The sequence below is a fragment of the Macaca nemestrina genome, chromosome X (genome assembly GCF_043159975.1).
Source record: "Macaca nemestrina isolate mMacNem1 chromosome X, mMacNem.hap1, whole genome shotgun sequence".
Lineage (NCBI taxonomy): Eukaryota > Metazoa > Chordata > Mammalia > Primates > Cercopithecidae > Macaca > Macaca nemestrina.
Window position 1 is genome coordinate 117,861,028 of NC_092145.1, and position 24,517 is coordinate 117,885,544.

Below are 24,517 nucleotides of genomic sequence, written 5' to 3' on the forward strand. Positions count from 1 at the left end.
AGAAATGGAGGGCAGATTAATTGTTGCTGGGGTTTGGGACAGGAAAGGAGGTAAACATGTTATAAAAGGAGAATATAAGGTGTCCTTGCCTTGATGAAACTATTTCTTCTTGGTCTTAACAGTGGTTGTGGATATAAACCTACATGTATAATAAAATTGTATAGAACTAAACACAAGCACACGTGTATATATATATATACACACACACAAATAAGTATACAGGTTCTCTCTATTATTTCTTACAACTGCATGTTACTATAATTATCTCAATAAAACTTTTAATTAAAAAAGCAGGCCTAGCAAGGATTAAACAAAATGTTACAGTTTAGCAAAGCAAATTTTCTAGTATATAATTGATGCTCGATAAATATTAATTTATTTTTCATTTTCATTCCCCTTCCACCCTTCCTGTTGCCACATTTACACACACTCACCCACCCACCCTCACTCCCTTCCAACACACACACATATTTTTCTTCTTACTTAAAATCATGGAAGCTTGTCAAATAGTCCTTTTACCAGAATGCTATAAAATCGAATCACAGAATCCTGCACACAGCTACAGCCCCAGTGTTAACACCCTTACATTGAATTGACTTCCACTGTCTTCCAAGACTCCTCCACAATCAGCCTAAGGCAGTACAGGTCTTGCAGATCATATGGGCAGCAAGGGTTTTTGACTAAATAATTCTAGAGGTTGCTAAGTTACTCATAACCAGTGACAGAAAAAGAGTTATCCCATGAATTAGAGTTAACTTATATAAATCCTTTAAAATAGCTAGATAATCGTTGAGAGGCCATATACAGGAAAGATTAAAGGAGTGAGCTGTGGGTTTCATCAGACCTGGGATTCAGTATGAAATCTACCAAAGGTACCACAAATGTAACCTTGTCCAAAATGAATCTCAGTTTCTGCATATGTAAAATGGGAATGATAAGAGCACCCACCTACCTCATGGAACTGTTGAGAGAAATAAGGAGATACTGTAAGTAAAGTTTGTAATGCACTGTTATGGCCTGAATTGTGTACCCTAAAATTCATATGTTGAAGCCCTAACACCCAAAGGCCTTGTATGTAAGGCCTTTAGGGAGGTAATTAAGGTTAAATGAGGTCATAAAGATAGAGCCGTAATCCAATCAGACTAGTCCTCATAAGTGAACAAAGAGACACCAGTATTGTACATGCACAGAGAAAAGGCCATGTGAGTCCACAGCAAGAAGGCAGTCATTTGCAAGCCAGGAAGAGACACCTTACCAGAAACCAACCCTACCAGCACCTTGATCTTGGAACTCCAGCTTCCCAAACTGTGAGAAATAAATTTCTATTGTTTAAGCCATCCAGTCTGTGGTATTTTATTGTGGCAGCTCTACCAGCCTAATACAAGCCACCACCAGAGACAGAGATATACGTTCAATAAATATAAGTTGTAACAACTAGGTTTCCTGTTATAATTTAAGTAAGTAGATTCATAGGTCTCCTGGAAAAAGATGTGGTTCCTGCACCCTTAGAAGCCCAAGAGGCCTCTCTTGGTTGATATAGTGCTCTGGTCAAGAGAGAAAAGCATTAATTAAGAGTGGATGCAAAGAAGAGCTCAAAGGAGGGAGATGGGGTAAAGTGAAGCTGGGTGCAGAGTGTGTTCATGTAAAGAGAGAGAAGATGACCATGGAGCAACAGTAGGAGCACAGTGGAAAAACAACCAACTGGTAAGGCAGACTGTGGTGGAAAGGAGAGTCCTTTAGGAAGAACAGTACTAGGATTGAGTCCTGGGGCCAAAGCCAGTCTAGAGCTTCCTCTAGGAGAGCTATGAGTTGAAGAATATAAAGGCAAGTATGAGGCAAAATCCCTAGAGAATATTAAGGATCAATACTTGGAAGATCAAGTTTAAATGTCAAGTCCAAATTGCTGGGGCAGGGGGAAAACAAGGAGAACAAGGAGAAATTGGAGCACATAGACAATTGTGGAAAATGGTACTGAAATATTTGTCATTTGCTTTTATTTGTCACTGTATGCTGCACCGTGGATATGATTAGTTGAAAGTTACAAGGACAGTTGAAGAGGTCTCAAGCCCATGTTTTATCATAAGAAACTGCTAACAGCCATGGTATCACAACAGACCTTGAAATGAGCAAAAGGAACCATGGAAAAAGCCAGAATTCCATAGGCCCTTCTTAAACAAACTGACCCTGAATGACTGCTCATCACACTGTTATCTAGCAGGAACAAAGTTAGAGTAAGTGAACAGGCCACCAGTCCCACCAGCATTAACTGGGCATTCCACCAGGCTGTACTTCTGTGAGATAAATTAGAGGTCAGCAAACTTTTTCTAAAGGTCTGTTAGTAAATATTTTATGCTTTGTGGGCCATATGGTCTCTGTCACAGTTACTCAACTCTGCTCTTATAACATGAAAGTAGTCATTGACTATACATAAACAAATCAGTTTGGTTATGTGCCAATAAAACTTTTATATGGATGCTAGAATTTGAATTTCATATAATTTCATATAATACTGTTCTTGTTTTGATTTTTTAACCATTTAAGAATATAAAAATCATTCTTAGGATATGGGCCACATGAAAACATGCAACAGGCTGGATTGGTCTCGTCGGCTGTAATTTGCTAACTCCTGGTATGAAAAGTGCTTAGCCTACCAGCACTAACTGGGCATTCTACCAAGTAATCCAGAGATATTTGTTTCTGTGAAATAAACAAACCATTCAGATTATGAATATAAGAGATGACTTGACTTATAGTAGTGTTTTTATCACCCCCCCCTTTTTTTTTTTTTTTTGAGGAGTCTCGCTCTGTCGCCCGGGCTCAAGTGCAGTGGCACGATCTTGGCTCACTGCAAGCTCCACCTCCCTGGTTCATACCATTCTCCTGCCTCAGCCTCCCTAGCAGCTGGGACTACAGGCGCCCGCCACCACGCCTGGCTAATTTTTTTTGTATTTTCTTAGTAGAAACGGGGTTTCACCGTGTTAGCCAAGATGGTCTCGATCTCCTGACCTCGTGATCCGCCCGCCTCGGCCCCCCAAAGTGCTGGGATTACATGCGTGAGCCACCGTGCCCAGCCAGTGTTTTTATCCATTTTAAACAAAGTAATCCTTGTAAAATGGCCATGTTTTTAATTGACTCTTTTGTTTCTGATGCTAACTGTTGAGTTTTATAACGTCTTTGATGAATTAACGATTCTTGATCCTTTCAGCTCTCCTTTCAGAAAACATGTTGAACCTATTCATTTCTCATCACTTCCATCAATGCTTCTCTAGTCTAAGTCATCATCACCTTTTGCCTGGATTACTTCAATACTTTCCTAACTTTCTCTCTTTTCCTTCTGTAGTTTACAACAACCAAGTAATCTCTGTAAAATATAAATTAGATTACATTACTTCTCTGCTCAGAACCCCACAGTCTTTCCATAACATTTTCAATGGAATCCAGTCACCTACCTCCCTGTTGAAGCAGGTTGAATTATCCCTCTGGAGTTTAGAGGGCACATTTTTTATTAGGGAATGCCCTTGGAATCGACATCTATGGAAGGGAGGACAACAAAGGAAGAGTGGGCAGAGGGAGAGGGCAAACTGCGATTTAGGCACAACAATAGTTTTCACCAACTTCATGGCAAGCTCTGAAGATGGAATGGCTCTTTGGAGTTGTCCTGAGTTAGGTCAAGATGTTGGCCTTTTATACTCCTTCATTGATCAGTGATTGGGTGTAGGATGCCCCCAGAAGGGGCAAGACCTTGGTTGAGGTGGCTCTTAGCAGCTGGAGCAATCCCTGGAAGACCTGACAGCTGATGTCTGTCTGCCCATAGCACTCTTAACCACTGGAGCAACAATTTATTCATTGAAGGGGAATCTGGTCAGTTCATCACAGTTTTCAGTACACTCTCCTACCTCATCTCCTATGATTCTTCCACTGGTTTAGTCAGTGCCAGGTAAACTAGCCTCCTTGCTTTTCTTCAAGCAAGTCAAGTACAACCATGCCTCAGGGACTTTTCTCTTGTTTTTTCCTCTTCCTAGATGTTTTCTTGGATTACTTCCCTTTTTTTTTTTTTTTTTTTTTTTTTTTTTTGAGACGGAGTCTCACTCTGTCACCCAGGCTGGAGTGCAGTGGTGCCGTCTTGGCTCACTGCAAGCTCTGCCTCCCGGGTTCACACCATTCTCCTGCCTCAGCCTCCCGAGTAGCTGAGACTACAGGCGCCCGCCACCATGCCCAGCGAATTTTTTGTATTTTTAGTAGAGACAGGGTTTCACCGTGTTAACCAGGATGGTCTTGATCTCTTCACTTCGTGATCCACCAGCTTCGGCCTCCCAAAGTGCTGAGATTACAGGCGTGAGCCACTGTGCCCGGCCTACTTCCTCATTTGAAGTTTCTTCCCAAATGTAACCACCTCAGAGAAAACCTTTTCTGACAACCCTGCCTAAAATTGCAGCCCTATCACCCTCTATCTCCCTATCCTACTTTATTTTTCTTTATAGTACTTATCACTATCTAATACCTAGAATATATTTCTGCCTCCCTGATGGCTTTTTATCTATCTCTCTTACTAGAATACATACTCCTTGGGCTCAGGATTGCATCTGTCTCACTCACTGTTCTAGCTCTAGAGCCTAGAGCAATGCATGACAGAAAAAAAATCTTCCATAAATGGTTGTTGAATTAATGAATAACAGAAGGAACTGCTTGACATTGATTCATCATAACACTGAAATCTGTAGAATCAGATTCTAATTATTTAAATGCAGATATAATCTTTTCTGCTCTGACACAAGTCGTTCTCTATACCACCTCCCACCACCAACTGACTACCAAAGTTCCCTGCCTGAAACATACAGCTCAGTTCCCAGGCCCATTTCCACAGCCAAGGCCACATTTTCAGAGATTTTCCCCATCATCAAGTTCTCTCCCTCAATCCTTTCTTGAATCCCTTTGACAGTCAATCTCAAACCAATTTCCTCTGACTTTGTTACATGATTGTGTTTGGGGCAGGAAAAGAAGAAATAAAGAAAGAGGTAGAACATGCACTATTATCATTAATCTAAAACTGACGTTAGACCAATGACATTGAAAATCCATCCTTTTATTCTTATTTTGTCTAATTTTAGCCTGAAGGCTACACCTACAATTAGTCTCCGTTTTAAGACTGTCTAGTTACAAAAATTGATTTGACTAAATTAAATTCAAAGCAGTTTGAACTCAGTAAAAATCTTTTGCTCCTCTTATATGGCACTGAATTTTAATTTTAAGCAACTCATGTATTCTCTATCTTGGTCCAGAAAAAAATGGCACTTATCTTTTTATTGAGTCATATACCCACTGTGCTAATGACTATTATTCTGATGTTGTTTACCTGATATCAATCAGTCAAGTATGTATTCAACATGTACTCTTTTTAAAGAACTCTGTATGACTCTAAGGTTAAAAAGAAGGATAATGTGATTTCTGCTTGCAAGTTCTTTATAGTATCATGGGGCAGGCAAGACTAATGCATAAAAACAGTTAAAAATACAACAGAATATAGAATTTTCCATGGATGGAACACAAAATGATGTTTGGTAAATGGACTATAGGGTGTTGACTAAAACTCTATTTTGAAGAGGCTTCAGAATAAACCCAACACATCAGCTATGTTTCTTAACATGGAAGCCACAGAAATTGTCCTGCCTGATTTCAGCAGAAGATAATTCATTGACTGTATCTCAGGGCTAGATAATTACCTACAAAGTCATAAAATAAGGCTTGGAAAACAATGAGAATTATGAAGGATTTGGAAAAAGGATTTCTGCCACTTCTATGAACACTGGCCACTACAGCCTTCACTATTAACTCTGCTACCACTGCCACTCCTGTAATGTCAAATGTTTCTGCTGCAAATACATTCTACATAGTACTTTATTCTTAACATTATTAGCTCCTAATTGATCTAACTAGGTTGTCTGTCAGTACCCTAGCTGCAAGGGAGGCTGGGAAAAATAAGTATCTGGTGTTTCAGCCTTTACAGTGGGTGTTTTTCTAAACCTAGACTGGAGCGTCAGATTCTGGGCACTGTAAATAAAATACAAAACCAAAAACTAACAGATGTTCACATACCTAAGAGATAGTAAATCCTGTCATTGCCCCTTGAGAAACTTGCAATTCAGATGATAAAAGAGGCTTTACAAATTTATCAGTGAATCAACATTTTTAGCCTCTACTAATATGCATTGTGTTAAGGGCTGTTCATATTTTAAATAAGAGAAATGCTGTTCTTGCCTTAAATAACTTTCTCTTCCTCAGAGAGGAAAAATAGTACCACTCTTCCTCAGATGGGAAAAATAGTGTCAAGAGTAGCAAAGTTTAGGGACAGAACTAATGCAATCTTTTTTTTAAAATCATGTGATTTTTTTTTCATTCTTGTTTGAGTAGTAACTGTGAGGCAGCCATATTTTGAACAGAATTTGATATATTGTTCATGTCCAATAAATATTTTTAATAATGAGTGCTACTGGAAGGATAACATCCAAGAATATTCCAGCAGATGGTAAAACATTTTTGCACATTTAATTTCTGCCAAAGCAACCCTCTATCTTGCTTGTGAGTGGTAGAAAATCAAACAGAAAATTAGAGACAGCTAGACAAAGCATGAGAAATGTCTGGCCTGGGCTGTGGAGGAGGTTTATTCATTTGCCATGATTGGATTAACTGTGTCTGTCCTTTGGCTCTCATGAGAAAGGATAAAATAAATGTCAGTGCACACAGGGTATATACTAGATTAGCTCTTAATTTAGTTCGCAGAACCATTGGGAAAAAATAACAACAATCCTATATTTACAGTAAACCTGTTTCTTTCATGTTGAAGTAATATCAAAAAAATTCTCACATGGTTAGAATTTCCTATCAGGAAATAATCCTAATCCTCTTCAATTTACTAAAAAGACAACTGAGGCACAGAGAGTTTGAATCATTTACTAGAGATCAGAAATTCAAACTAAATGTTCCATCAGTCCAGTTCATGTCTTAGTTTTGTTCTAGAAAATATGTCCTGTTCAAACACGTTGGAAGGATGCTGTTTGTTGTGGGAAGATGGAAAATGTTCTCTGCTCTGTAGCTCAAGCTTGAGGACAGTTGAGATTGTACAAAATAGTGCAGTTTGTTCTAGTTCTATTCAAAATGGTACTGAAAGCTTCTCAGCAGGTATGGTACAGATGAAAATAGAAAAGGCACAGTGCTTTCTCCAGGTTATGTGTCCACTAAATACAGTGGATTAAAGCAATAACATACGAATGTGTGTGCATGTACATATGTGCATACACATATGCATGTGAGTATGCATGTATGTGTGCATGCATACACCATAGTGAAAATAGCTCAAACAGGGTAAGCCTAACGCTCTCCTACATACCAGGAAGCGTGTATTAGTTCAGCACTGGATTTTTTTTTAAAAAGGAGCTTTCTGCCATGTTCATCCTGTCATTTCTTTTCTGCTTTGAGTTGGTAGTTTCTGTGTACTTTTTGGAAATGATTTATATATTCATGTATTTATTTAGCTTTTATTTTCAATTCAGAGGGTGCATATACAGGTTTGTTACAAAGTTACATTGCATGATGCTGAGGCTTGGAGTATAATTGAATCCGTCACCCAGGTAGTGAGCATAGTACACAATAGGGAAGTTTTTCAACCTTTATCCCTCTCCCTCCTTCTTCCTTCTTTTAGTCCCCAGTGTCTATTGTTCCCATCTTTATGTCCATGTGTACCCAATGTTTAGCTCTCATTTATAAATGAGAACATGCAGTATTTGTTTTTTGGTTTCTGCATTAGTTTGCTTAGGATAATTGCATCCAGTTGCATCTATGTTGCTGCAAAGGACATGATTTCATTCTTTTTTATGTCTGTGTAGTATTCCATGGTGTACATGTACCTTATATTCTTTATCTAATCTACCATTGACGAGCACCTAGGTTGATTCCACATCCTTGCTATTATGAATAGTGCTGCAATTAACATACAGGTTGACACCCGCTTAAAAGTGGGAAGTCGGGTGAGGGGCTGACTCCTTCCTAATGACATCCCAGCAACCCCATGGCCTCTGAGCTTATGACTTTTCTTTTTCCACAAGAAAAGTTATCCTCAGCACACCATAGGATACTCATCTTTCTTTCCATGTAAGTCCTCTACTCCTTCACAGCTACCCCCTCTGACTTCCAACTGGGGTAACTGGACAGAATAAGAATTGTGTTTCTGGAGAGTTTTTGCTAAAAGTCAACAACTTATTATCTATAAGTGTATAACCTCCTGACTTTTAAACACATTGCATGGATCTCTCTCAATCAGTTTATTCATTAAAAAAAAAAATAAGAATAGTAGTTCATGCCTCACCTACATTTTAGGATTAAAAAAAAAAACTACGAAGTTGGATTTTAAACTGTAAGGCATCATTTAATGTAAGTTGCTATAGGGTAGTTGATATATTTCAAGATTGTAGGTATTTGGGGTGACTAAAAAGAGGTAGGAACTAGGGAATCTTGCTGCCTATTGACACAAAAAGCGAGAGGAAAGCAATGTGCATATCTAATTTGTGCCCATTTTTCTAAACAAAGGAAAGACCGGTTTCATCATTAGCATCTCTGAGGCTCTCTGACTCTGAGAATGGTTAAGAGTCTCCCATATCACTGTTTTTTGAACTAAACTCTAAGCCACTTGAAGGCAGGGGCTGTATGTTAGGCTTTTCTTGGCCATCTTTAACTTACTTAACAACCATCAGCTGCCTCTGGAAGAATTCACACAAGCCAGTGGCAGGCAAGATAAAACAATTGGAAAAACTAGATCTTACCATATACTAGTTTAGGCCTTTCCCTCCCACTCTGAATCATGTGCTTCCATTATGAAAACCATGATTGTTTTTTGCATTAAGTCTTAAATATACAGTTAAGTTAATAACTATCTTAAAGTAACTTCCTTTAAAATCACACAGTTGAAGAGAATCGCTTAACATCTGGTGTGCTCTTAATCTGAAGAGAAAATAATTTAAACCAAGTGATGACCCAAAAAAGCCAGTTCCAAGCAAGAATTCCAAAGTTGCAAATGACCTAGAGGCAGAACAGTCACTTCGGTTGATGTAACCAACTGTAGCCTGTTTGGGAGTTTATCAAAGGATTCTTCCTGTGCTGTGTCTCCCCAACATTCACCCCTGAGTTTCTAAAGTCCCATTCATGTCATCATTTTCATATGCTCATATTTTGACAATTTTTCTCAGTCCTTTAAAAGTGTCATTGATTTCACTAATGAACAGAATGCTGAAAATTTGCTAATTTGCAAACCTGCAGTTTCATGGCCAAGCTGCTTCTCTCTTTTCCCAGATGACATTCCCGGAATTGAAAGCACCCGCAAACACAGCAGTCCTCATAGGATGAAAATGCATTCATGGATGTGAAATGAAATTACAAGTTTATGGAGTGTCATTTCATATCTAAGCAGCCACACTGTGCCTGGGTTTTTGGTTTAAACAATTAGCAGCATTATTGCTCTGATACAAAATAAGTCAGTTTCATGAATGTTTTGGTCTTTCACAGCAGGCCTTTCTTTTTCCCTGATGATGAAACACATCCAATGCAGAATTCATAGAACTGTCATCTGGATTTTGAGATATAGGATTGGGGAATACTTGCTTATTCAGTAACTGTGTGCTTGGAAAGAGTAATGAAGCCTGAAGCCCATTGCTTTGACATTTATTTCAGTTATCTATCTGTAGCAAACCACCATAAAACCTAGTAGCTGAAAACAACATTCATTTTATTTTCTCCCAGTCCTGCAGCCTAGGCTGTGCTCAGCTGGGGTTTCTTCTGTTAGTCACCCTCTGGGGTCACCGATTAAATTCAGCAGGCAGACTGTCTGCAAACTGGGCTCAGCCAGGGTTCTGGAATGTCTGAGCTTCTCTTTCCTTGCTGCCTTAGAGGCTCTCTCTTTCCAAGTAGCCTCTCCATTTTATCTCTCTATGCAAGTGGCCTCTCCAGCAGACTAGTCAGCCTTCTGTCATGAATATCTTGGGCTTTCAAGAGTACAAAGCAAACTATGCCAGACCTTCTTAAGGGTCAGGCCCAGAACTGCAATAATAGCAATTCAGTTGTGTTCTTTTGGTTTAAGCAAACACAGGTCCTGCTCTGATACAAAGGGCAGAATATGCAAAGACAAGAATATCAAGAGATGTGTTTCATTTGGGGCCATCAATGCAACAGAGAAGCACAACATTAGCACCAGTATCCCCACCCCCACACACATATACACAAAATATAGATAAATATTTGAGTTCTTCGAGCAAGTTGAGATGTTTTCAATGGCTGCTATACAATAAAAGTTAACATCTATGACCTGCAAAGATGGAAAAAAAAGACCTACTCTGAAGACAAGAAAACTGGATTATAGGTCTGATGTTGCCATGTTACCTAATCTCTTTGAGTCTCAGTATATTCATCTAGTAAACAGGAATAATGGGGCATGTCCATATACTTCAAAGGATATTGTACTACAATAACATCTGTGAAATCTCATTTCAAAGTGTAAGTCACCATATAAACATAAGTTGCTATTAGAGCAGTTGATGGATTTCATGATTGTCATTTTGTGTTTTGTTTCAAGGCCTCTGTGATTTTTTAATTATGTTTGTAATTTTAGATGAGCATTCTTATAGCTTACTTTTAGTGAGACCAAAATACTACTAATGGTTCTACAGTTCTTATTATATTTAGTTTCTTTCTTCAGCAACTAATTTGGATAATGGCTTTAAAATCATAATAGAACATTTGGCTATTACATTACCCCTGAATTGATTTTACTGATAAGTATTATGTATCTCATGATTAAGTAATTTTTCATGCCCTCTCCATAATAATGTAAAATTAAGATAATTTTCCACCCAAACTCTTAGAGAGATGCTTATTAATACTTTAGTTATTTATAGAGTGCTTGAATTTATTAATTTTCCACTATCCAAGCTTGTACTAATTAGCAATTTTCATTAAAAATAAAAATTACAGAATTTTAGTGGGATCCAAAGTATCAAACCAGATCTTTCTCTTACATAACATTTCAGCCCTCAGACTCCTCAAAACGAGAGAAGGGAGTGTAGAGACAAACTTGGGTCCTCCTCTGTAGTGTGGACAGCTGGAAAAATGTGACTACCATCACCATCTGCTGCTGGGAAACCAGATAAGGATAGGAGGAAGGAGGGTAGCCTGTGTCCACACTTCCACTGACAACCAGCTGGGCAGTAGTTCCTGCAGGAACCATGCTAATGCGTGCAGTCCTGTTGAGAGTCACTGCTGGGAACTGCAGGCTGCACCATTTGATGTCTCCTTCTGCTGCCTGTTTCCTTTGTGCCTCCCAGTGAGACCTTAGATCCGACAAGCTGTATGAGTTGCTGGTGTCAGTTTTACCGAAGGGAAAATTTTTCAGCCTAGTGTCCTTCCTGAATTTATTGAACTATGTATGTATTTTAAATAGCAGCATCTAAAGAAGTTAAATTTCCAAAAATTATAAAGAAAATTAAAAAATTAATTTTTGTTTTATTTCATTCTTTGCTAGCCTGTCTGCCTTCCTTCCTTCCTTCCTTCCTTCCTGTTTCTTATTCCTCTCTCTTTTTCTTTCCTTTTCATGACAGGTGGAGGGTGGATGATAAGAAAGTAGGGGAAAAGAGAAAATGGAAAAACATACGTTTGTATATTATTTTGTTAATGTTCTTTACCCCTTAAAATCAATACACTGACTTAAGAATCCAAAATATATACATTGAAGAAATTTGATTTGCTTGTAAAATCAAGTTTGCTACACTGACTGTACAAGTATGGTTTATAAATAATAATAAATGAATACGATGGATGCATTTATAATACATGATCTCATTTAATCCTTACAATGAGATGAGAAAAACAAGGAACAGAGGCAAAATAACTTTTCCAAGCCTCACAGCCTGGAAGTAGCAGAACTAAAATTCAAACTCAGTTTAATTTCAAAGCCCATGACCATAAATTTTATGATCCCATAGGTCACAATAAATTCAGTCTTACTACTTTCTTTTTTAAAATAGACAAACTCTATATTCAGACAATACCTCATTAAATTTGGTATATTATAAAATTTGTTAAAAATGAAATCTGAGGCTGCTAAACATGAAGGAATCTTAAACATTTTAAAGGTTGTTTTTTACTGCACAAAATTTTGTAACATTTCCTGGTGTCTTATGGGGCATCCTAAATTTGGCTAGAGTACACACTTCCTTGAAAGCAGCAAAAGAAAACCAATCATGCCTCCCTGGGTGTTGTCATTAGGAACTTTATCCATTCGATCATTCTTAGAGCATCATCATCGCCAAATTCTGTTGCTTTGTCCGAAATCTATGGAGTTGCTTAAATGGAGACAAGCTTTTCATCTCTTTGCCATATTAGTTTGTATCTTGATTGACAAAAAGACACATCCAAACATGTAAATATTTCTTCCACATGCTAGAAAAAGTGGTCATACCAAAAATGAATGCCAGAGAAGCGAGAGCAGTCAGACTTTGTCAAAGACAGTTAGTTAACCAAGAATGACAAGCTAAAAACCTAATCTGCATGGCTGAACTACACATGTGAAATGCTCTGTGCACTTAGCAGATTGGTGACAGCACAGGGTCTAAGTCCCACTGTCTAACCACACCGTTCAATCTGAGAGACTTGAGTTCAAGTCTTGGCTTACAAGGGGTAAGACTTTGGGCAAATTAGCTAACTTCCCTAAACCTGTTTTATCTATCATGAGGTTACAAAAATTATTTCCTTAAAAAGTTATTCTGAAAAATCAACAAGATAATATACATAAAAGACTTAACCAAGTGCTTGGAATGGTTTTTCTTAATTTCTCAAAATTAAATGACTGAGTTTTTGTAAGATTCTTTTTCTTTACCATTTTTATATTTTAAGAAGATTGTCCAAACAATATAAATTCATCTAAAATCACCTGAAAACTTTAAATTCCTAAAATATGTTGATTTTTTTTTCTTTTAAGGCAATAAACAAAACATATTGCTACACCTGATTATTTCTGTATTTTTAAAATTCTTCCTTGGTTTAAGTTAAAAAGCACTTGGTCTATTTTTGTCAAGTCTTTTTTAGACTCTCAACTTTAGACCTATTTAAAAAATCAAACTTATCTACTGACCCAAATCTAAATTAAATATTATCTCAGGATTTGTTTATTTCAGCAGACTTCCCCCCTAAGTCTCTTATTCAAAAAAATTCTAGGTCTCCTGGCATGAATCATTCAATATTAAATTGATCTTTGTCAGCATTTTTGTTCAGATACCTTGGGCATCTGATGTATCCTTAATAGGTACATGAACTACATTTTCTGCATCTCAGTTCAAATAATTAGGTCCATTTCTCATTAACTATTTTTCAGAGCCCAAGATTATCCAGGTAGATTTTTTAGTAATGTAACCTTAATTTTTACACTTGGCAAAGTTCTCAAATGGTCCAATTTATCCTGTCATTCCCTTTCAATGTGACCTTGTTAAAAGCCATTATTACGTTTCCCCTTCATTTCATTTAGAGGACACTGTCCACTCTCAGCCTCTAGCTTCACGCATGAACCTGTGGAGACGCTTATCCTGTTATGCATATGGTCATTTCAAATCTTCAACTTGTTAAGAATGGTGAGTAGAAATTGGTTGTAAAGTGGAAAGTATTTTAAGAACCACATGTAAAGGTGGGTTCTTTGTTTTGCAGGTCAATGATCAAGTCTATACACACATAAGTTTTACTTGACCTTGAGAACATGTGGACCCAGAGGAAAACTTGAGCAGTGTTCTGCTCCTCAGGACTTCCCAGAAACTCCCAACTGGACCCAGCTCTTAGACCCTTTGCCAGGCCAACAAGGCAAGATGTCCACAAAACCTGTGCCTGGAAAGAAAAAAATCACCCTCAGGATTTGCTCATCATTTCCTTATCTCAATTTCTTTTCCACACTGTCTGAGGCACAAGTGACACTTACCGTTGTAGCCAAACACATCTGAGAACCTTGCATTTATATGAACTTTCTTATGCCTTTGGGTCATTGCCCTTTGCAGTCCAGGCTCCAGACATTCCTGCTATGTTCACCCCCATCACTCCATGCTACATCATATGACACTTGACCACTTCCTGTATCCCATAATCCTTGGGCAACTATAACAGGACTAAATTTGACTTAAAGTTAGGAAAATAGAGATACACTAGGATGTTTCTTTGACATTGTCAATAATCTATTTTTACTTCTTTTTTTAGCCTGATTCTCTAGAAAACAGAGCCAGAAGTAGAAGCTTATATTATAACCCTTTACTGGGGAGTATTCTCCCAGGGAAGCAAGAAGGAGGGAAAAAATAAAAGTGAGGAAGGAGAGTAAATACAAAAAAGCATCTTATTGGTCAACAGGAGACTAGCTTACGTGCACTTTTGGGTTGAGTTTCTGTGGCCTTCTGGAAAATCACTGAGAAAGCAGGCCCTCTGTGGGCCCACTCCAGCCAGTTTGCAGGCATGACAGCCTTTCCTTATCAGTCAGAACTGAGCATAAGGGCCTCTTTGATCATGGAAGGAGGGCAGCCAGAGCTTTAAAGAGCACAGGAAAAGCCCAAGTCCTCCTTAGGACCACTCTTACTGGGAAGCAAGTCAAGTAGTCAAGGCCCATGGGGACAGGGGATACCTAGTAGATGGGCAGTAACATAAGCTGAGCACAGTATACTGGGCATCACCTTGAGTGTGTGACAATGCGCTACACACCTCAAGGGAAACCGATGTGGACAAGGCATCAGAGATGGGCTTATGCTTAGGTAGAATAGGCAGCTCTTTACATTATGTGGTTTGAGGAAAAGCAAGAAATCTTCCACCCCTAAAGAAGCTCCCCCATCCACTTGTTCAAATTAAAAGACCATCATTTGAACCTATACTAGCCACTTGAAAAAAACCTGTCCTTTGAACAGCTCTGAGAGATTCTGTTAGGATGTCAGTATATTAGATAAGAAACATCATATTGACTGATGATCCAATTTGCTTTAATTGTAAAACTCTGGGGGAACGAACTTCAGGAAGGCTAAGATTTTATTAGGGTAAAAAGAAATGAAGGCTAGTGGTAAAATGTCCAGCCAAACTTGATACTGCCCAGGAAGGATATATACTGGTACGAAACAACTAACAGAGGACTTCTGTGTAAGTCTGTTCTCGTGCTGCTAATAAAGACATACCTGAGACTGGTTAATTTATAATGGAAAGAGATGTAATTGACTCACAGTTCAGTATGGCTGGGGAGGCCTCAGGAAACTTACAATTATGGTGGAAGGGGAAGGAGACATATCCTTTTTCACATGGCAACAGCAAGGAGAAGTACTGAACAAAAGGGGGAAAAGCCCCTTATAAAACCATCAAATTTCATGAGAACTCACTCACTATCAGCAGAACAACAGTGTGGAAATAATGATTCAATTACCTCCCACCAGGTCCCTCCCACGATATATGGGGATTATGGGAACTGCAATTCATGATGAGATTTGAGTAGGGACACAGCCAAATCATATCATCTCACTCCTGGCCCCTCCCAAATCTCATGTCCTCACATTTCAAAACGCACTCATGCTTTCCCAACAGTGCCCCAAAGTCTTAACTCACTCCAGCATTAAACCAACAGTCCAAGTCCAAAGTCTCATCTGAGACAAGGCAAGTCCCTTCCGCCTACGAGCCTGTAAAAACAAAAGTAAGTTAGTTACTTCCTACATAAAATGAAGGTACAGGCATAAATATACCCATTCCAAATGAAAGAAATTGGCCAAAACAAAGGTGCTACAGGCCCCATGCAAGTCCAAAAACTAATAGGGCAGTCACTAAACCTTAAAGTTCCAAAATGATCTCCTTTGACTTCATGTCTCACTTCCAGGTCATGCTAGTGCAAGAGGTGGGCTCCCATGGCCTTGGGCAGCTCTGCTCCTGTGGCTTTGCAGGGTACAGCTCCCCTCCTGGCTACTTTTGTGTGCTGGTGTTGAGTGTCTGCAGCTTTTCCAGGCGTACAGTGCAAGCTGTCAGAGGATTCTGAGTTCCTGAGGACAGTGACCTTCTCACAGTTCCACTAGGCAATGCCCCAGCATTGACATATCCATTCGTTGATTGATAGGCATTTGGGTTGGTTCCATATTTTTGCAATTGTGAATTGTGCTGCTATAAACATGCATGTGCAAGTGTATTTTTCAAATAATGACTTCTTTTCCTCTGGGTAGATACACAGGAGTGAGATTGCTAGATCAAATAGTAGTTCTACTTTTAGGTCTTCAAGGAGTCCACACTGTTTCCATAGTGGCTGTACTAGTTTACATTCCCACCAACAGTGTAGACGTGCTTCCTGATCATCGCATCCAGGCCAACATCTACTGTTTTCTGATTTTTTGATTATGGCCATTCTTGCAGGAGTAAGGTGATATCGCATTGTGGTTTTGATTTGCATTTCCCTGATCATTAGTGATGCTGAGGTTTTTTTTTATATGTTTGTTGGCCATTTGTATATCTTCTTTTGAGAATTGTCTATTCTTATCCTTAGCCCACTTTTTGATGGGATTCTTTGATTTTTTTCTTACTGATTTGTTTGAGTTTATTGTAGATTCTGGATATTAGTCCTATGTCAGTTGTATAGATTATGTAGATTTTATCCCACTCTGTGGGTTGTCTGTTTACTCTCCTGACTATTCCTTTTGCCGTGCAAAAACTCTTTAATTTAATTAGGTCCCAGCTATTTAGCTTTGTTTTTATTGCATTTGCTTTTTGGTTCTTGGTCATGAAATCCTTGCTTAAGCCAATGTCTAGATGGGGTTTTCCAAGGTTATCTTCTAGAATTTTTATAGTGTCCGGTCTTAGGTTTAAGTCCTTAATCCATCTTGAATTGATTTTTATATGAGGTGAGACATGAGGATCCAGTTTCATTCTCCTACATGTGGCTAGCCAATTATCTCAGCACCACTTGTTGAATACGGTGTCCTTTCCCCACTTTATGTTTTTGTTTGCTTTGTCGAAGATCAGATGGCTGAAAGTATTTGGGTTTATTTCTGGGTTCTCTTTTTGTTCCATCGGTGTATATGCCTGTTTTTATACCAGTACTTTGCTGTTTTGGCGACTATGGTCTTAAAATACAGTTTGAAATCAGGTAGTGTGATGCCTCCAGATTTATTCTTTTTGCTTAATCTTACTTTGGCTTTGTGGGCTCTGTTGTGTCTAATTCTGTGAAGAATTATGGTGATATTCTGATGGGGATTTCATTGAATCTGTAGATTGCTTTTGACAGTCTGGTCATTTTCACAATATTGATTCTACCCATCCATGAGCATGGGATGTGTTTCCATTTTTTTGTGTTGTCTGTGATTTCTTTCAGCAGTGTTTTGTAGTTTTCCTTGTAGAAGTCTTTCAACTTCTTGGTTAGGTATATTCCTAAGTATTTTATTTATTTATTTTTGCAGCTATTGTAAAAGGAGTTGAGTTCTTGATTTGATTCTCCACTTTGTCACTTTTGATGTGTAGATGAGCTACTGATTTGTGTACATTATTCTTGTATTTGGACACTTTGCTGAATGTTTTATCATTTATAGCAGCTTTCTGGAGGAGTCTTTAGAGTTTTCAAGGTAAATGATCATATTGTCAGCAAACAGTGACAGTTTGACTTTCTCTTTACCTAGTTGGATGCCCTTTATTTCTTTCTCTTGTCTGATTGCCTTGGCTAGAATTTCCAGTACTATGTTGAAGAGGAGTGGTGAGAGTGGGCATCCTTGTCTTGTTCCAGTTCTCAGAGGGAATGCTTTCAACTTTTCCCCATTCAGTATTATGTTGGCTGTGGGTTTGTCATAGATGGCTTTTATTACATTAAGATACATCCCTTGTATGCCGATTTTGCTGAGTTTTAATCATAAAGAGATGCTGGATTTTGTCCAATGCCTTTTCTGTGTCTTTTAAGATGATCATGTAATTTTTGTTTTTAATTCTGTTTATGTGGTGTATCACATTTATTGACTTGCATATGTCAAACCATCCCTGCATCCCTGGTATGAAGCCCACTTGATCATGGTGGATTATCTTTTTGGTATGTTGTTGGATTCAGTTAGCTAGTATTTTGTTAAAGATTTTAGCATCTATGTTCATCAAGGATATTGGTCTGTAGTTTTCTCTTTTGGTTAAGTCCTTCCCTGATTTTGGTATTAGGGTGATGCTGGCTTCATAGAATAAATTAGAGAGAGTTCCTTCTTTCTCTATCTTGTGGAATAGTGTCAAAAGGATTGGCACCAGTTCTTCTTCGAATATCTGGTAGAGTTCTGCTGTGAATCTGTCTAGTCCTGGACTTTTTTTTGTTGTTGGTAATTTTTTCATTACTGTTTCAATCTTGCTGCTTGTTATTGGTCTGTTTGGGGTATGTAATTATTCCAGATTTAAGCCAGGAGGGCTGTATTTTTCCAGGAATTTATCCATCTCTTCTAGGTTTTCTAGTTTATGTGCATAAAGGTGTTCATAGTAGCCTAGAATGATCTTTTGTATTTCAGTGGTGTCAGTTGTAATATCTCCTGTTTCATTTCTTAGTGAGGTTATTTGGATTTTCTCTCTTCTTTTCCTGGTTAATCTTGCTAATGGTCTATCGATTTTATCTTTTCAAAGAACCAGATTTTTGTTTCATTTATCTTTTGTATTTTTTTTTCTGTTTCAATTTCCTTTAAATCTGCTCTAATCTTGGTTATTTCCTTTCTTCTGTTGGTTTGGGTTTGGTTTCTTCTTGTTTCTCCAGTTCCTTGAGGTGTGACCTTAGATTGTCGATTTGTGCTCTTTCAGTCTTTTTGATGTAGGTGTTTAGGGCTATGAACTTTCCTTTTAGCAGTGCCCTTGTTGTACCCCAGAGGTTTTGGTAGGTTGTGTCATTATTATCATTTAGTTCAAATAATTCTTTGATTTCCATCTTGATTTTGTTTTTGACTCAATGCTCATGCAGGAGCAAGTTATCTAATTTCCACGTATTTGTATGGTTTCGAAGGTTCCTTTTGGAGTTGATTTCCAGTTTTATTCCACTGTGGTCTGAGAGAGTGCTTGATATAATTTTAGTTTTCTTAAATTTATTGAGGTTTGTTTTATGACCTATCATATGGTCTATCTTGAGGAAAGTTACATGTGCTGTTGAATAAAATGTATATTTTGCAGTTATTGGATGAAATGTTCTGTATATATCTGTTATGTTTATTTGTTCCAACGTATAGGTTAAATCCATTGTTTCTTTGTTGACTTTCTATCTTGATGACCTGTCTAGTGCTGTCAGTGGAGTACCGAAGTCCCCCACTATTATTGTGTTGCTGTCTAACTCATTTCTTCAGTCTATTAGTAATTGTTTTATAAATTTGTTTATAAATTTGGAGCCAGTGTTAGGTTCATATATGTTTAGGATTATGATATTTTTCTGTTGGGCAAGGCCTCTTACCATTATATAATGTCCCTCTTTGTCTCTTTTAACTGCTGCTGCTTTAATGTTTGTTTTGTCTGATACAAGAAGAGCTACCCCCGTTTGCTTTTGGTGTCAATTTGCATAAAATGTCTTTCCCCACCCCTTTACTTTAAGTTTATGTGAATCCCCTTATGTGTTAGGTGAGTCTCCCGAAGGCAGCAGATAGTTGGTTGGTGAGTTCTTATCCATTCTGTGGTTCTGTATCTTTTAAGTGGAGCATTTAGGCCACTTACATTCAATGTTAGTATTGAAATGTGAGGTACTATGGCATTCACCATGCTCTTTGTTGCCTGTGTACTTTGGTTTTTTTTTGTTTTTTGTTTTTGCTTTTTAACTCACATTTTTGTTTTATAGGTCCTGTGTAATTTATCCTTTAAAGAGATTCTGTTTTGATGTGTTTCCAGGATTTGTTTCAAGATTTAGAGCTCCTTTTAGCAGTTCTTGTAGTGGTGGTTTGGTAATGATGAATTCTCTCAGCATTTGTTTGTCTGAAAAAGACTGTATCTTTCCTTCATATATGATGCTTAGTTTTGGTGGATACAAAATTCTTGGCTGATAATTGTTTCATTTGAGGAGGCTGAAGATAGGGCCCCAATTCCTTTTAGCTTGTAGGGTTCCTGCTGAGAAATCTGTTAATCTGATAGGTTTTCCTTTATAGGTTACCTGTCGCTTTTGTCTCACGGCTCTTAAGATTCTTTCCTTTGTCTTTTCTTTGGATAACCTGATGACAATGTGCCTAGGTGATGATCTTTTTGCAATGAATTTCCCAAGTATTCTCTGTGCTTCTTATATTTGGATGTCTAGGTCTCTAGCAAAGCAAGGGAAGTTTTCCTTGATTATTCCCCAGATATGTTTTCCAAGCTTTTAGAATTCTCTTCTTCCTCAGGAACACCAATTATTATTAGGTTTGGTCATTTAACATAAGCTCAGACTTCTTGGAGGCTTTGTTCCTGTTTTCTTATTATTTTTGCCTTTTCTTTGTTGGATTGGGTTAATTCAAAGACCTTGTCCTTGAGCTCTGAATTTCTTTCTTCTACTTGTTCAATTCTATTGCTGAGACTTTCCAGAGGATTTTGCATTTCTAAAAGTGTGTCCAAAGTTTCCTGAATTTTTGATTGATTTTTCTTTAAGCTATCTATTTCCTTGAATACTTCTTGCTTCATTTCTTGCATCTTTTTTTTTTTTTTCTTAATTTCCTTGCACTGGGCTTCACCTTCCTCTGCTCCCTCCCTTATTAGCTTAATAACTAAACTTGAATTATATTTGAGGTAGATCAGGGATTTCTTCTTGGTTTGAATCCATTGCTGGTGAACTAGTGTGATTTTTTGGGGGTGTAAAAGAGTCTTGTTTTGTCATATTACCAGGGTTGGTTTTCTGGTTCCTTCTCACTTGGGTAGGCTCTGTCAGAGGGAAGGTCTAGGGCTGAAGGCTGTTGTTCAGATTATTTTGTACCACAGGGTGTTCCCTTGATGTAGCAGTCTCCCCCTTTTCCTATGGATGTAGCTTCCTGTGAGCTGAACTGCTGTGATTGTTGTCCTTCTTCTAGGTCTATCCACTCTGCAAGTCTACCTGGCTCCAGGCTGGTACTGGGGGTTGTCTGCACAGAGTCCTGTGATGTGAACCGTCTATAGGTCTCTCAGCCATGGATACCAGTGCCTGTTCTGGTGGAGGTGGTGGAGGGGTGCAACGGACTTTGTGAGAGTTCTTAGCTTTGTTGGTTTAATGCTCTATTTTTGTGCTGGTTGGCCTCCTGACAGTTGGTGGTGCTTTCCAGAGAGCATCAGCTGTGGTACTGTGGAGAGGAACTTGTGGTGGGCAGGGCCCTAGAACTCCCAAGATTATATGCCCTTTGTCTTCTGCTACCCGGGTGGGTAGGGAAGGACCATCAGGTGGGGGCAGGGCCCGGTGTGTCTGAGCTCGGACTCTCTTTGGGCAGGTCTTGCTGCAGCTGCTGTGGGGAATCGGGGTGAGATTCCCAGGTCACTGGAGTTGTGTGCCTAGGAGAATTATTGGCTGCCTCCGCTGAGTCACGCAGGTTGTCAGGAAAGTGGGGGGAAGCCAGCAGTCACAGGCCTCACCCAGCTCCCATGCAAACTGAAGGGCCAGTCTCACTCCCACTGTTCCCCACTCCAAAAGCCCAGAGTCTGTTTCCAGGTGGTGGGTGAGATAGGCTTGAAAACTTGTTCCAGGGGACCTGCCTTCCAGCTGCAAAAGAAAAGGCCTTGGTTCTTCCCTTGCCTGAGGAGTCTGCATGCCAAATTTGTGCATGCTCCTGAGTTCTGGCCAGGAGGCTTCTCACCCCATTCAAATTGTTACAAAGTTCAGCTACAGATTTCCCTCTCCCTGTGGAGTTTTACCCCCTGCTCCTCTGGCTACCCTGCTGATGGATCTCTGTGGTACCAGGCAGGAATGGGCTGCTTGGGGACCTAGTGAGTTCCCAGGGTCTTTCTCCTGCTTTCTGTATTTCACTTGGCTCTCCACATTAACTCAGCTCCAGGTAAGGTTGGAAACTTCTCCTGCAAACAGACCTTCAGTTTCTCCAGTGGGGTGTGTGTTTGGGAGAGGAGGGTTTCCCTTTCCTACTTCTGCAGTTGGGGCAATTACAGTATATGGAGTGCCTCCTGGGTCCTGCGGGAGCAGTCTGCTTCCTTCAGAGGGTCTGTGGGTCCTCTCAGAATTGTCAGTTTGTCTTGCAGTGGATCTGGAGCTCGAATTCACAACGTGAGCCTCCACACACTGCTCTGTCCAGAGCTGCAATCTAGTCCAGCCTCCTGTCTGCCATGATGATGTAACTCTCTCTTTTTCCTCTTGAATGCTTTGCCCCTTAGAAATTTCTTCTGCCAGATACCCTAAATCATCTCTCTCAACTTCAAAGTTTACAGACCTCTAGGGCAGGTACAAAATGCCACCAGTCTCTGCATAGCAAGAGTGACCTTTCCTCCCATTTCCAAAAAGTTTCTCATCTTCATATGAGACCACCTCAGCCTGGACTTTATTGTCCATATCACTATCAGCATTTTGGTCAAAGCCATTTAACAGGTCTCTAGGGAGTTCCATACTTTCCCACATCTTCCTGTCTTCTGAGCCCTCCAAGTCTCTGGGAAGTTCCAAACTTTCCCACATTTTCCTATTATCTTCTGAGCCCTCCAAATGGTTCCAACCTCTGCCTGTTAACCACTTCCAAAGTCGCTTTCACATTTTTGGGTATCTTTACAGCAGTGTCCCACTCCCGGCACCAATTTACTGTATTAGTTCATTCTCACCCTGCTAATAAAGACATACTGGAGACTGGGTAATTTATAAAGGAAAGAGGTTTAATTGACTCACAGTTCAGCATGGCTGGGGAGGCCTCAGGAAACTTAAAATCATGGCAGAAGTGGAAGCAAACATATCCATCACATGGTGGCAGGAGAGAAATGCAGAGAAAATGTGGGGAGCCCCTTATAAAACCATCAGATCTCATGAGAATACACTGTCATGAGAACAGCAGCCTGGGGCACTTCCCTCATGATTCAATTATCTCCCATCTCCCCCCCGTGTCCCTCCCATGACACATGGGGATTATGGGAACCAGACTTCAAGATGAGATTTGGGTGAGACACAGCCAAACCACATCAAGTTCTGAGTAACTGGAGAGTAAGCTGAGGCCATAGAGCTTGAAGTTAGAAAGGGAGAGAAGAGACTGAATGGGAAGTATTAAAGACCATTTTGCTCTACCTCACTTTGGGTCGATCAACGGCCCTTTTTCCATGAGTCAAATGTCAGGCGTTCAACACTTTGTGGGGCTCTGGTGTCAGGACTTCCTCTGTGTGTTCTTATCTCAAACTTGATCAGCAAGGAGTTTCATTAAGGGATTCTCTGCCCTCTGTTACATCTGTATCACTTTGTCCTCTCTCAAAGAAACCCTGTCAAAGCCCTCCTTCGTCATACATCTGCCACTATACAAAGCTAAGATCCAAACTTGGAGAGAAACCAAACATCCTAAAGTTATAAATTCCTCTCATTAGGAAATACTCTAAAGGAGTCTCTCTCTTTAATTAAATACCTCCTTTTCCCCTCTCAACACACACACACACACACACACACACACACACACACACACACATATTTTCCATACAACATTTAACAAATCCCCATTGTTTGCATAGTTCTAGAAATCTTGATGGCCTCATTGCAGCCAATTTTTTGTTTTTGGTTCGTAAAATTTATAATTTTTATGGTTGTAAAAATCAAGGTTATGGTAAATGTGAATCTTCTGGACTATTTCAAATGCTGTCTCTAATGGTTTTCAGACTCTTCTATTCTTTTCAGATTCAAGTCAGGTATTTCCTCCTACGAGCCTGCCCCTGATTCACTGCACCCTTCACACTCTGCATTTAGAAGACATTTCCCTATGACACCAAAATGTTTGATGTTATTAAAATCATGCTATTGATATTCATATCAATTATGTCTTGAGTGTTATGCTTAGTATATCTATTAATAAAACCTGGATTTTCATCTTTTTTGGCTTCAGATAAAATAATTTATAGAGGTACAAATAGTAATATTAAAGCTATCAACCATAAAAGTCAATACCTGACAGCAGCATGTAATTTAAGAGTTGCATACATATGAATTCAGATCTAGTGTTTTCTAAATGTACATACATTAGCGGCATACCAGAAATTCAGAATTTCAGAAGCAACAAGCTGTCAAATGATAGATTACCAATGTTTTGAAAATGAACTTTGCAGCAAAGTGGGAAACTTGGCAAAGCTGGGTTAGTACGTAAAACAGATATGCCTTCTCTCGCCACTGAATTGCCCTTCGGTATATCCATTAACACTGTTTTGTTGTTGAAAATTTATTTTTTAAAATGCTTTCATTTTAGCTTTGAAATGGGAATTTTCCAGAAAGAAGGACAGTTTTCTTATGATTTTTGAAACTCATTTGCAAATAGTATAAAGCATAAACTTCAATTAAAAGGTTCACAGCTATATTAATAAAATGTTTCTTCATCTCGTTATATTTCTCTACTCTGAAATG

General features: G+C 38.9%; 1 long non-coding RNA gene across 1 annotated transcript in view; it reads right to left on the reverse strand.

The window, feature by feature from the left end:
* Positions 1–24,517, reverse strand: part of LOC105463328 (uncharacterized) — a 110,355-nt gene that overhangs the window by 23,984 nt on the left and 61,854 nt on the right. The gene's annotated exons all lie outside the window — the stretch shown is intronic.